Genomic DNA, 14593 nt, shown 5'->3' with positions numbered 1-14593 from the left:
TGAAGACATCAAAACTATGAACCAACATATGGAATCATGTAGTAACCAAATAAAGTGTTAAATCTTATTTTTTGTATTTGAGATTCTTCAAAGTAGCCACCCTTTGGCTTGATGACCGCTTTGCCCACTCTTGCCATTTTTTTTATTTAATTTTTTTGGGGGGATTTGTTTAACACTTTTTTGGTTACTACATGATTCCATAGTTGATGTCTTCACTATTATTCTACAATGTAGAAAACAGTCAAAATAAAGAAAAACCCTTGAATGAGTAGGTGTGTCCAAACTTTTGACTGGTACTGTATATGCGGTAGGGGGTTGTCACAGGTGTAGGCCAAATGTATCCTGAACACTAAGAAAAACAAGCAAGCAGCCCCAGCCCTGCAGCACAAACACTGGCCCTATGGCCCCTTTATCCTGTGTTGCGTGTTTGTAGACACACTGGGGGACGATTGAAACTAGCCGGAGGGAGACAGGAAAAGTGGTTACTGCCCCTACCCAGGACCCAGCCCATGCACACACTCTGGCACACAACACACACTCTGTGCTCAATAACCCTTCATTTACCTCCAATAAGACTCAACTGGGATTCATTCATTAGGAACTGAAATGGAAAAAAGGTTTTACTACCATGTAGCCTAATGAATACAACCCTACACTAAACAGTCAAACATGTCACCAGACAGCTAATAATCATTCGAAACACACTGTCGGTTCATTCACATGGGGAAAACCAAATCTATGGATAACACACACACACAAGTCTGACTTCCAGTGAAATCATAAGAGAAACTGAAAACAAACAAGTTTGACATGATAGTTCTGAGGAAGTGGTTTAACATGTGTAAATATGCATGCCCCACCCAACCCATCTCTTAAGAGGGCAACAGGGATACAGCATTACAGTCTTTATCCATCTACATGTGTAGTAGCCCTGGCTTGCCTTGGCTGCAGAATATAAAACCATAACTCATGTTTAAATACGATTTAATATGCTTGGACCAGGGCTCGACTTGGCCCACTCTGCTTTCGACATACTTGAATAATTGTCTCAATGCGGTCCAGACAACAGATTGGAGCTGAACACAGCGGCTAGCTACATGACATGTAGAATCCCCCCCCCCCCCCTCCTCGTCTCTAGATGTTCATAGAAGCCTACTGTGTGGTTGGTGAGGTACATGCTTTCCGGTGCCTGTGATGCTCTGGGCAAACCCTACGTAGGCAACAAAGGCTAGAAACACATTATTACTCCTGACAGCTTTTATTAAATAGGGCCATGATATTGACATGGTAAATCTAGGGTGCCCATCTGAAATGGCACACTATTCCCTATATAGTGCACTACTTTTGACCAGGGTCCACAGGGTGCAGTATATAGGGAATAGGGTGCCATTTCAGATGCGGGCCTCCTGTCTCATGCCCAACACTGTGATCCCTTCAAAGTTTGTCTCTCAAACTAGGCAAATCCGATCACTTCAGGACTTTAGAGTAACAGTGTGTCCCCCAAAATGGCACCCAATTCCATCTACAGTGCAATACCTTTGACCAGGGCCCATAGGAATTAGGTGCACCCAGAGTGCTGTGATTCAGGGCATGGCACCACTTCGGTTACGTTTACACAGGCAGCTCAACTCATCATTCTCATCAAAAACAAGATGAAACAAAATATTCTTTAAAACAAAAATACATTGTAGAAAACTAGATATAGGCCTAGATACAGTGTAGGCCTATAGGCTATACAATATTTATAGCCATACATGATTTAATGAAAAGCAGTAAACATGCACATTGTTTCACATTCTTTAATAGATACATAAAAACACAGACAGTTTTGAAATCAGTGGAATTAGAGTATGCTAGCTAAGGAGATGGAAAAAACCTCTGTCCCCGGATTACATCTTCAAACTAAGGGCAACCATGGCATCCGTGACAGGGATAATCGTCCATTCCATGTATACGGGTAAGATAGTCTAGCTAGCGACATTCAGATATTACACGTTTCTAATTTGAACAGAAAGTTGTTTTCATTTCAAGTTAAAGTGTACTGTTAGCTAGCTGGCTCGCTAGCTAACATTACATGTATGATCTGTGTAGTAATATTATTCGTATCTCAGAGACATTCGCTTTGCAAGGTATAGCCTAATGTTAGATAGCTAACATTGAACCTGGTTGGTTATCTACCTGCAAATTCATGCAGGTTAGTAGTCATGAGTTGGGATTATGGTTCATTATTTACCTAGCTAGCTAGATGTCTTAACAAAAAAAGACTACACTATGCAAGTAACCATTTCAATAGAATGTCACTGCGACAACTGTTGATAGACGTAGCTGGTAAATTCACTAAGGCTATCTACTCTGATTTACTCAGTAAATGGAGGCAAAAAAGTATACAATTGTTGCCAGCAGCAAAGTTGCAGTGACCAATGGTCTGGATAACATAAACACAGCCTAACCAGCTCTGCTAGGGTGAGTAAAATGGTCAGTGAGCTGTTCTCTCATTTGTGTCTGAAAGTAGCTAGCAAGCTAGCCAACGTTAGCCAGTTAGCTTGGGTGTTTGACTGCGGTTAGGACAGAATGCTCAGATCAAGCCTTAAAGAGATGGGTTGGGATAAAGCTTAAGAGCAATTTTCTCAAAAGTGAGGATACAAGTTAATCAACCTTTAAAGCAGAATTACTTTCCCATTGTTCCTCAACTGTAGTGTATGATATACCATTTATACTACTTTTATCCAATGTAAAAAACTATTTAAAATGTTTCTACATAAGATCGAATCGAGCCGATCGGTCACATATGCAATGTGTGTGTGTTGGAGTGCGCGGGCAGAGTCTAGTGAGTGCGCAGGCAGAGTCTAGTGAGTGCGCAGGCAGAGTCTAGTGAGTGTGCATACAGCCAGTGCAAGGGAGTCAGTTCAAAACAATGAAGATAAATAAATAAAGGGAGTCAAAGTAAATTGTCTGGGTAACCATTTGATTAACTTTTCAGCAGCCTTCTAGCTTGGGGGGGGGGGGGGGGGGGGCGGCTGTTCAGGCGATTTTGGTCGCCTGAACAAGAACTTTAAGCTCTCGATCCACTCCACCCCCGTCGATGTGAATGGGGGTGTGTTAGGCCATCAGTTTCCTGTCAGCGGGAGGAAAAGGCAGATGTGAAGTGCCATAGAGATTGCTTTATCTGTTGATCAGTTGGTGAGGTACGCGTATTGGAGTGGGTCCAGGGTTTCTATGATAATGGTGTTGATGTGAGCCAGAACCAGCCTTTCAAGAACGTCATTGCTACAGACGTGAGTGCTACGGGGCGATAGTCATTTAGACAGGTTACCTTGGCGTTCTTAGGCACAGGGACTATGGTGGTTTGCTTGAAACATGTAGGTATTACAGAGTGGGTAAGAGAGAGGTTTAAAATGTCAGTATAGGCACTTGCCAGCTGGCCAGCGCATTCTGAGTACTCGTCCTGGTAATCTGTCTGGCCCTGTGGCCCTTGTGAATGTTATCCTTTAAAAAGGTCTTACACACGTCAGCTACAGAAAGCGTAATCATACAGATGTCTGGAACAGCTGGTGCTCTCACGCATGGTTCACTGTTGCTTGTCTCAAAGTGAGCATAGAAGGCATTTAGCTCATCTGGTAGACTTGAGTCACTGGGCAAGCATTCGGCTGGGTTTCCCTTTGTAATCCGTGATAGTTTGCAAGCTCTGCCACATCCAACGAGCATCAGAGCAGGTATAGTAGGATTCGATTCGAAGTCGTCCTGTATTGACACCCTGCCTGTTTGTTGGCGCATCAGGATTTCTTATAAGCGTCCGGATTAGTGCCCTACTCCTTGAAAGCGGCAACTCTAGCCTTTAGCTCAGTGCCGATGTTGCCTGTAATCCATGGCTTCTGGTTGGGATATGTACGTAGAGAGTTGCAGTCCGTTTTAGAATGGGTGGCCAGTAATAAACATGTCCTGAACATCTTTAAAACTAAAAGCATTGTAACCTCAGCAAAAAAAGAAACATCCCTTTTTCAGGACCCTGTCTTTCAAAGATAATTTGTAAAAATCCAAATAACTTCACAGATCTTCATTGTAAAGGGTTTAAACCATGCTTGTTCAATGAACCATATACAATTAACGAACATGCACCTGTGGAACAGTCGTTAAGACACCAACAGCTTACAGACGGTAGACAATTAAGGTCACAGTTATGAAAATTTAGGACACTAAAAAGAGGCCTTTCTACTGACTCTGAAAAACACCAAAAGATGCCCAGGGTCCCTGCTCATCTGCGTGAATGTGCCTTAGGCATGCTGCAAGGAGCCATGAGGACTGCAGATGTGGCCAGGGCAATAAATTGCAATGTCCGTACTGTGAGACGCCTAAGACAGAGCTACAGGGAGACAGGACGGACAGCTGATCGTCCTCGCAGTGGCAGATCATGTATAACAAAAGCTTCACAGCATTGGTACATCCGAACATCACATCTGCGGGACAGGTACAGGATGGCAACAACTGCCCGAGTTACACCAGGAACGCACAATCCCTCCATCAGTGCTCAGACTGTCTGCAATAGGCCGAGAGAGGCTGGACTGAGGGCTTGTAGGCCTGTTGTAAGGCAGGTCCTCACCGGCAACAACATCACCTATGGGCACAAACCCACCGTGGCTGGACCAGACAGGACTGGCAAAAAGTGCTCTTCACTGATGAGTCGCGGTTTTGTCTCACCAGGGGTGATGGTCGGATTTGCGTTTATGGAAGGAATGAGCGTTACACCAAGGCCTGTACTCTGGAGCGGGATCGATTTGGAGGTAGAGGGTCCGTCATGGTCTGGGGCGGTGTGTCACAGCATCATCGGACTGAGCTTGTTGTCATTGCAGGCAATCTCAACACCGTGCGTTACAGGGAAGACATCATCCTCCCTCATGTGGTACCCTTCCTGCAGGCTCATCCTGACATAACCCTCCAGCATGACAATGCCACCAGCCATACTGCTCGTTCTGGGCGTGATTTCCTGCAAGACAGGAATGTCAGTGTTCTGCCATGCCAAGCGAAGAGCCCGGATCTCAATCCCATTGAGCACCTCTGGGACCTGTTGGATCGGAGAGTGAGGGCCATTCCCCCCAGAAATGTCAGAGAACTTGCAGGTGCCTTTGTGGAAGAGTGGGGTAACATCTCACAGCAAGAACAGGCAAATCTGGTGCAGTCCATGAGGGGATGCACTGCAGTACTTAATGCAGCTGGTGGCCACACCAGATACTGACTGTTACTTTTGATTTTGACTCCCCCTTTGTTCAGGGACACATGATTCCATTTCTGTTGTTCACATGTCTGTAGAACTTGTTCAGTTTATGTCTCAGTTGTTGAATTTTGTTATGTTCATACAAATATTTACACGTTAAGTTTGCGGAAAATAAACGCAGTTGACAGTGAGAGGACATTTTTTTTTGCTGAGTTTATTTGGTGCTAATCATTCCAAAGTTCAAGACCTCAGCTGAATCTGATTAAAAAAAGTGGCTGTTGAGCAAGTTGGAGACTAAATTACTGTCATGGTCAAAACATATTGATTCAATGATTGTAAAGATGGGGAGAGATACAGTATGTCTGTGACAAAGAGATGCTCTTGACACCACATGCCACAAAGCAAGTCCTGCAGTCTCTAGTTTTATCTTATCTTGATTACTGCCCAGTCATATGGTCAGGTGCTACAAAGGAACTAGAAAAACTGCAGCTGGCCCAGAAGCGCGGCACGTCTTGCTCTTCACTGCAATCAGAGGGCTAATATCCATACTATGCATGACAGTCTCGGCTAAAAGTAGGAGAGAGGGACTGACTGCATCACTTCTTGTTTTATTACTCTACAAAAATATCAACGAAACAGGCAACAATTTCAAAGATTTTACTGAGTTACAGTTCATATAAGAATTTCAGTCTATTGAAATTAATTTATTAGGCATTAATCTATAGATTTCACATGACTGGTAGGGGCAAGGAACAGATAAAGTCAGTATCTGGTGACCATTCGCCTCATACAGCGCGACATCTTTCGCATAAAGTTCATCAGGCTGTTGATTGTGGCCTGTTGTCTCACTCCTCAATGACTCTGCCAGGTTGCTGGATATTAGCGTTAACTGGAACACGCTGTCATACAAGTCAATCCTGAGCCTCCCAAACGTGCTCAGTGGGTGACATGTCTGGTGAGTATGCAGGCCATGGAAGAACTGGGACAATTTCAGCTTCAAGGAATTGTATACAGATCCTTGCAACATGGGGCTGTGCATTATCATGCTTAAGTATGAGGTGAAGGCGGCAGATGAATGGCATGACAATGGGCCTCGTCGCAGCATTGCAGTGCATTCAAATTGCCATCGATTAAATGCAATTGTGTTTGTTGTCCGTAGCTTATGCCTGCCCATACCATAATCCCCAGTTTACAATTGGCTCACTCATCCCCCTCTCCCCTGTAACTATTCCCCAGGTCGTTGTTGCAAATGAGAACGTGTTCAGTCAACTTACCTGGTAAAATAACAGATAAATAAATGTTTTTTTAAATAAATTTTAAAAAACACCGCCACCATGGGGCACTCTGTTCACAACAGTGACATCAGCAAAACGCTCACACACGATACCATACACTTGGTCTGAGGTTGAGGCCGGTTGGATGTACTGACAAATTCTCTGTAAAAAAAATACGTTTGAGGCGGCTTAAGGTCAAAAAGTGAACATTCAATTCTCTGGCAACAGCTCTGGTGGACATTCCTTAAGTCAGCATGCCTCAACTTGAGACTGACATTGTGTTGTGTTACAAAACTTCACATTTTAGAGTGGCCTTTTATTTCCCCCAGCACAAGGTGCACCTGTGTAGTGATCATGCTATTTAATCAGCTTCTTGATATGCCACACCTGTCAGGTGGATGGATTATCTTGGCAAATGAGAAATGCTCACTAACAGGGATGTAAACACATTTGTGCACAACATTTGTGAGAAATAGATTTTTGTGAATATGGAACATTTCTGCGATTTTTTATTTCAGCTCATAAAACCAACACTTTACATTTTTATTCAGTGTTTAACATTAATGTGTGGAAAATTACTAAATTGCTTGCACAGTTAACACACAGCACTGACACACACACTTACCACCAGACATGCCACCAACTTGTTACAGTCCCCAAATCCAGAATGAATTGAAAGAAACACAGTATTATATAGAGCCATGATAGCCATGATTGCATGCAACATCTCGTATTGCTCAGGTAACCAGATTTTTTTCTTCAGTATTGAGTCAGTACCGAACCTTTGAGTAGTTCAGTCCTTGAGCTGTTCTAGTTTAATGTTCTGTATGATGTCATGTTTCACGTGGACCCCAAGAAGAGAAGCTGCTGCTTATCGCAACAGCTAAATGGGGATCCTAATAAAATACCAAATACCCAAGGGGTGAACCAGATCTGGGAGAGATACCGTCAAGCATCCGAAGATCTCTTCGCACGAAAACACGCACTACCCGCTATTCTTCACGCAAGCTGGAGACAACTCCGGTTGAATTTGCTGGCACACGCTTGGCAGAGGGTGTTGCGTTATACCTTTACTCCCCTCAGCCCCAATCTAGCCAGAGTGAGGGAAGAAGGCTCATCCCTCAACTTGGTAGCCCCTCGATGGCCAGGCAAGCTCTGCATAGCGGAGCTCATTTTCCTGCTGTACGTCGAGCCCTGGCAACTGCCATTACGCAGGGATCTGCTGACCCAAGCAAATTTTACAACCTTACCCAGACACCATGGCCCCCTGGGCCTGGCCCGTGAGAGATTAAATCTGGATGTGACAGGCCTGCCCTCTCAGAGTCATTGAGACTATCCAGAGGGCTACTTCTACACGCCCTCTGTATGGAATCAAGTGGTGCATTTTTGAGAAGTGGTGTGACCAGAAACACATCATTCCTGACCAATGCTTTGTATTTTTAGACTTATTTGAACGGAGGTAACGCTTTCTCCACTGATAAGGTCTATCTAGCCGCCTTCTCGGCCTGTCACATAGGCTTCGACAATAACACGGTTAAAATAAAAAAAATGGGCCCTTTATTTAACTAGGCAAGTCAGTTAAGAACAAATTTTTATTTACAATGATGGCCTACCCCGGCCAAACCCGGACGACGCTGGGCCAATTGTGTGCCGCCCTATGGGACTCCCAATCACAGCTTGATGTGATATAGCCTGGATTTGAACCAGGGGACTGTAGTGACGTCTCTTGCACTGAGATGCAGTGCCTTAGACCGCTGTCATACTCGAGAGCCATGGAGGGGGCGCGTCGCTTACGGCCAGTTCCCAAGCCTTTAGTCCAGTCATGGGATTTGTCTGTTGTGCTCGAGGCCATTTCACAGCAGCCTTTTGCGCTGCTGGAAAGCGTGGAGATGACATATCCCTGCTTTAAGACTGCTTTATTGGTCGCCCTTATGACCGCAAAGCGAGAGATTCATGCCTACAGTTGGCACAGGGCTTTTCCAAGGTTACCTTATTGCCCAACCCTGCCTTTATGCCTAAAGGTCAGCGGCAATTACAATTCTCGCCTTGGACCTTGTGGCTTTCCATCCGCCGCCTTTCCCTTCTACAGAAGAGTGACTCCACCGTTTTTGTCCAGTATGAGCGGATTGAACGAGAGCTTTGCACAAGAACGACCAACTCTGTCATGGGTGCCTCCCTGCAAGGGCATAACCCGACAACGGTTATCACATTGGATGGTAGAAGCTATTATATTGGCCTATAATAGTAAAGCGTTCCAGCCTCCGGAAGGCCTCACTCCACCAGAGAGAGGTATGGCTACTTCTTGGGCACTGTTCAATTCTCCTGCAAGGAGATGCCCTTGCGATGCAGCTTGTTGGACACCCCCTCATACGTTTAGGAGGTTCTACCAGCTAGACGTCATTGCACATTCTTTGGTGCATACGGTCCTTAGTGTCTGGGCCTCTGAGGGTTGATATGTTGCAGTTACCGGGCTTCAGAGAGCATGTTGCAACACGGGAGTTGGCCATATCCCTCATTTGAGATATTGAAACTAATAATGGACAGATGACTTAAGGTTACTTGTGTAACCCTGATATTATGAGTGAGATCTCACCGTATTCCTCTACTCACAGGAGTGTGAGGACATTCGGCATGCTCGAGAATGACCAGAAGGCGGGTGAGTGGCTCTTTAGTTTGAGAGGGGCTGAACTCATTTGACACTCGACCTGTACGTCTCCGACAGATGTGTGATTGGTTCTTTGAGCTTATAAGATTCTTGTGAATCCCTCATGTGAGATACAGCATCTAACGCATATCAGAGAACTGATGTTATGCAAGTAACCTTACGTTTTCTCAGGAGGAGAGTTCAATTCCTCCTCCCATCTGTACTCTCAGACAAACAGTCAACAAATCCTCAGTAGACAGACCTCAAATACACACCAGCTGCCTGACTCACATCCATCATGGACACTGACTACTCAAGGTTTAGCTAAGGCCGTGACTCAACACACCTGCTGTAAGTACTGTATGGTGTTAGCATCACCTATTCACAATACATTCAAATTAAACAAGGTTAACTAAATGTAACTAAGTCCTCAAGGAGGTAGAGCCAGCTCCATAGTGTTCCTCTCACCTGTGGTGGCCCTCCACACATCATGTCCCAGGTGCCGTAGTGTCCCTGAGCCTGCCTGTGGAGCCGCACAGCATCCGTGAAGGCAGGGGTCTGCACCCTGCATTCTTCTGACAGACCTGGAGGGGGCAGGCAAGAGCACACAGTTACGATAGGCTGGAGCTTCTGTGGTGGAAGTGATTGTGACATTTGAAATGCTTCCGTATGAACACTGAGGTCGAGTCTCAAATGGTACCCTATATAGTTATAGCCAGCAGCATACCACCCTGCATACCAGCAGGGTTGGTCCTGGTCAGTCCCTGGATGGGAGACCAGATGCTGCTGGAAGTGGTGTTGGAGGGCCAGTAGGAGGCACTCTTTCCTCTGGTCTAAAATATATATATATATATATCCCAATGCCCCAGGGCAGTGATTGGGGACACTGCCCTGTGTAGGGTGCCGTCTTTCGGATGGGACGTTAAACGGGTGTCCTGACTCTCTGAGGTCATTAAAGATCCCATGGCACTTATCGTAAGAGTAGGGGTGTTAACCCCGGTGTCCTGGCTAAATTCCCAATCTGGCCCTCAAACCATCATGGTCACCTAATAATCCCCAGTTTACAATTGGCTCATTCATCCCCCTCTCCCCTGTAACTATTCCCTAGGTCGTTGCTGCAAATGAGAACGTGTTCTCAGTCAACTTACCTCGTAAAATAACGGTAAAATAAATAAAATTAAATAGTGCACTGTTTTTGACCAGGTCCCATAAGGCTCTGGTCATAAGTGCACTATATACGGAATGATGCCAATTGGGAAGGCCCTGAGAGATACGCCTGTTTTGTGTCTTCCAAACAAACTGTATCAACTGTACCGAGTGACCAGCTATCAAACTATTCAGGTAATAGAACAATTTGAAAAATCTATTTGCTCAAGGAAATTGCTAGAACATTATCAACGACCTCTTGGCCCGTCATAAACCAGCCATGTTCCACCACAGCGGCTATTCGTTAATAATAGTAACTTGACCGTGGGACAACAGGAATCACAGCCCTCGTCAGGCAGCGGAGTCATGCCCAAAACAGGAAGTGACAGAGGCGGTGTAGTTACTATGGTAACGACCCCTTCCAGTAGCAGCAGGGACAATGGTAGGCAGCTGAAGAGGAGTCAGCACACACATGTTCATAGGGCTATTTCGCTTTCAGGAAGTCAGCACTCATGTGGGTTTGCATATGTGGTGAAAATACACCAGCCTTCAAGGTCAGGGTATTCTGAAATAAGTCTGAAATCTGTTTCTCTCAAGGTCACTGTATTGAAACACTGTCTAGTAGGTAGTGTGTTAAGAGGTATGGACATTAATTGAATAGCAAGCAAGCAGATGTCCTATCCAGCCATCTGGCAGGCACAGAGCTCCACAGCATGCATACAAAGAACACACAATGTGGCAACATGTGCATACAAATCACTATGCCAGGTAAACAGAATGGTGAGGAGCCATTGATTGCACCAACGTACAGATGCGACCTAACGACTACAACCCTCCACAGAATCAGTAGAGGATAGCACTAAGCTTAGTCGAAGTCAAGCAACCTACTGAGAAAATACTATGTAGGAGACCCCTGCTAAATATAAACGTTTGGGGGAAAAATACTCTTACATAACAGACTCGCATATCACTTCATGACTCCACAAGAGTTAAGCGTCCAGGAAAGACCCACTTGAGTGTGTCTGTGATGTAGTCTAGTCATGTGGAAATGTGTGCGCGTGCTCATGTGTCTATCCTGCATGCCTTGGCTGTGGGTTTGACAAAGAGAGGAAATTAAATGGCGAAGGCTAGACAGACAGGAAGCCCTCCCTCTACCCCCATGCCAACTCTGGGCTGATGGGTGAAATGGGGCTAGTCTGTCTTGGCATTCATGAGAACACAGACATACAGGTCAGCTGGCCATGGCTGTATCCAAAATGGCACCCTATTCCATATATATATATATATAGTGTACTTCCCTATATGACGTGATCTTCCTGTCTGGGTTGAGCCGAGCCCCCCCCCCCCCCCCCCCCCCCCCCTTGGTTTGTGCCATGGCGCAGATCTTTGTGGGCTATACTCGGCCTTGTCTCAGGATTGTAAGTTGGTGGTTGAAGATATCCCTCTAGTGGTGCGGGGGCTGTGCTTTGGCAAAGTGGGTGGGGTTATATCCTTCCTGTTTGGCCCTGACCGGGGGTATCATCGGATGGGGCCACAGTGTCTCCTGACCCCTCCTGTCTCAGCCTCCAGTATTATGCTGCAGTAGTTTGTGTGTCGGGGGGCTAGGGTCAGTTTGTTTTATCTGGAATACTTCTCCTGTCTTATCCGGTGTCCTGTGTGAATTTAAGTATGCTCTCTCTAATTCTCTCTTTCTCTCGGAGGACCTGAGCCCTAGGACCATGCGTCAGGACTACCGGGCATGATGACTCCTCCCCAGTCCACCTGGCCTTGCTGCTGTTCCAGTTTCAACTGTTCTGCCTGCGGCTATGGAACCCTGACCTGCCCACCGGACGTGCTACCTGTCCCAGGCCTGCTGTTTTCAACTCTCTAGAGACCGCAGGAGCGGTAGAGATACTCTTAATGATCGGCTATGAAAAGCCAACTGACATTTACTCCTGAGGTGCTGACTTGCTACACCCTCGATAACTACTGTGATTATTATTATTTGACCATGCTGGTCATTTATGAACATCTTGGCCATGTTCTGTTATAATCTCCACCCGGCACAGCCAGAAGAGGACTGGCCACCCCTCATAGCCTGGTTTCTTCCTAGGTTTTGGCCTTTCTAGGAAGTTTTTCCTAGCCACCGTGCTTCTACACCTGCATTGCTGGCTGTTTGTGGTTTTAGGCTGGGTTTCTGTACAGCACTTCAAGATATTAGCTGATGTACGAAGGGCTATATAAATAAATTTGAAATTTGATTTGATATGGTGCACTCAAAAGTAGTACACTACATAGGGAGTAGAGCGTCACACAGCAAGAAAAATGTGTCACCAGGGAAGAAGAGGGACGGGCCCCTTTTAAAACAGGATTGCCCTTCATAAAAATAACGATCTGTTATTTCGGTGTGAACTTTTACTAAACTACATGTAAACTCAGCAAAAAAAGAGACATCTTTTTCAAGACTTTTTTCAAGTCACAAATCTTCATTGTAAAGGGTTTAAACACTGTTTCCCATGCTTGTTCAATGAACCACAAACAATTAATGAACATGCACCTGTGGAACTGCCTTTAAGACACTGACAGCTTACAGACGGCAGGCAATTAAGGTCACAGTTATGAAAATTTAGGACACTGAAGAGGCCTTTCTACTGACTCTGAAAAACACCAAAAGAAAGATGCCCAGGGTCCCTACTCATCTGCGTGAACGTGCCTTATGCATGCTGCAAGGAGGAATGAGGACTGCAGATGTGGGCAGGGCAATAAATTGCAATGTCCATACTGTGAGACGCCTAAGACAGCACTACAGGGAGACAGGACAGACAGCTGATCGTCCTCATAGTGGCAGACCACGTGTAACACCTGCATAGGATCGGTACATGCAAACATCACACCTGCGGGACAGGTACAGTATGGCAACAACTTCTGAGTTACACCAGGAACGCAGAATCCCTCCATCAGTGCTCAGACTGTCCGCAATAGGCTGAGAGAGAGAGGCTGGACTGGAGGGCTTGTTGTCTGGTGAGGACCTGCCTTACATCACCAGCAACAACGTCACCTATGGGCACAACCCCACCGTCGGTGGACCAGACAGGACTGGCAAAAAGTGCTCTTCACTGACGAGTCGCGGTTGTCTCACCTTGGTGATGGCCAGATTTGAGTTTATTGTCGAAGGAATGAGCGTTACACTGAGGCCTGTACTTTGGAGCGGGATCGATTTGGAGGGTCCGTCAAGTTCTGGGGCAGTGTTTTACAACATCGGACTGAGCTTGTTGTCATTGCTGGCAATCTCAACGCTGTGCGTTACAGGAAAGATAACCTCCTCCCTCATGTGGTACCCTTCCTGCAGGTTCATCGTGACATGACCCTCCAGCATGACAATGCCACCAGCCATACTGCTCGTTCTGCATGTGATTTCCTGCAAGACAGGAATGTCAGTGTTCTGCCATGGCCAACGAAGAGCCCGGATCTCAATCCCATTGAGCACATCTGGGACCTGTTGGATCGGAGGATGAGGGCTAGGGCCATATTCCTCAGAAATATCCGGGAACTTGCAGGTGCCTTGGTGGAAGAGTGGGGTAACATCTCACAGCAAGAACTGGCAAATCGATGAGATGCACTGCAGTACTTAATGCAGCTGGTGGCCACACCAGAAACTGACTGTAACTTTTGATTTTGACCCCCCGCTTTGTTCAGGGACACATAATTCCATTTGTTAGTCACATGTCTGTGGAACTTGTTCAGTTTGTCTCAGTTGTTGAATCTTATGTTCATACAAATATTTACACATGTTAAGTTTGCTGAAAATAAACACAGTTGACAGTGAGAGGACATTTATATACCCCCCTTTGCCTCCAGAACAGCCCAAATTCTTCAAGGCGTGGAAACGTTGTTCAATCGGTATAAAAAGGACCTAACCGGACCTCATTTTTCGTGAACAGGGTGATGTACCTATTAAACTGGCCACTAAGTATATCTCAACACAAATTAACTCCCACACATGGGAAGCATATCTTAGTGCTTGGAGGCAATACCCTGGAAAAGGGAATAATGTTTAATTCACAAAAAGGCTTGTTGGAAACCTTTACTTATACCAAGATAAGGGAACAGATTGCATCCAGAGTAGTAGCAGACATGAGAAAGTGTGTGTTTTGTAAAAATAGAACATGTGGTAGCATTTACCAATGTCTCTTTATTTGAGGCATTTCCGTCTCCCTCTCTGCACTACTGTGGTTGGCGTGACTCCCGACTCCTACCACAGCCAGATCCCAGTTCCCAGGCCTTCACATCCAGCCTGTCTCTCTGTGTGTATGCACAATTGTAAACAGACCCCACCATGGC

The 14593-nt window shown here is 45.7% G+C and overlaps 1 pseudogene; it reads right to left on the bottom strand.

Moving 5' to 3' along the window:
* LOC129863853 (protein Niban 2-like) overlaps positions 1-14593 on the bottom strand; it is a 62747-nt pseudogene that overhangs the window by 12895 nt on the left and 35259 nt on the right.

The sequence above is a fragment of the Salvelinus fontinalis genome, chromosome 10, assembly GCF_029448725.1.
Source record: "Salvelinus fontinalis isolate EN_2023a chromosome 10, ASM2944872v1, whole genome shotgun sequence".
In the NCBI taxonomy this organism is placed as follows: Eukaryota; Metazoa; Chordata; class Actinopteri; order Salmoniformes; family Salmonidae; genus Salvelinus; species Salvelinus fontinalis.
The sequence above is the reverse complement of the archived record's forward strand: the minus strand, read 5'-3'. Positions and strand labels throughout refer to the sequence as shown.